Consider the following 534-nt stretch of genomic DNA (forward strand, 5'->3'; position numbering starts at 1 on the left):
CGTAGGCTAGTCTCAACGGTAGTTCCAAAAGTTCCGGGCTGGAAACTAAGGTCTAGAAGACGAGCTTCGTCCTGGAAGATCTGTAGATCTCGATGAGGACGTGGCGATTAAATTTACTTGTTAGTATAGTTACTACTTTGATCTCTTGGGATTTTACGAGTGGCTATTTTGCTTGTTGCAAATCAGTGACCGATGGTCGCTTTGTTTACAATATATTGTTGGCTAGAGCGAACCCTGGACCAGGTACTCGCGACTGATGATAAGACAACCAACTCGAAACTGAGTCAGTCTTGCGATACTGTTCTCTGCTAGAGGATGGTTGTGGTTCGCTCCCCCTGCTAGCAATGTTTATTGTATATTATAGAGTGCAGCACCGCACTGATAAGTAGCTGGCGGAAGAACTGCCTGGAGTTAAACCAGTAGTAACACGGGACAGCCACTCTGATGTGGCGATTAACTTTATACATACATACATACATATACACACACACACACACACACACACACACACACACACACACACACACACACACA

The sequence above is a fragment of the Octopus bimaculoides genome, chromosome 3 (genome assembly GCF_001194135.2).
Source record: "Octopus bimaculoides isolate UCB-OBI-ISO-001 chromosome 3, ASM119413v2, whole genome shotgun sequence".
In the NCBI taxonomy this organism is placed as follows: Eukaryota; Metazoa; Mollusca; class Cephalopoda; order Octopoda; family Octopodidae; genus Octopus; species Octopus bimaculoides.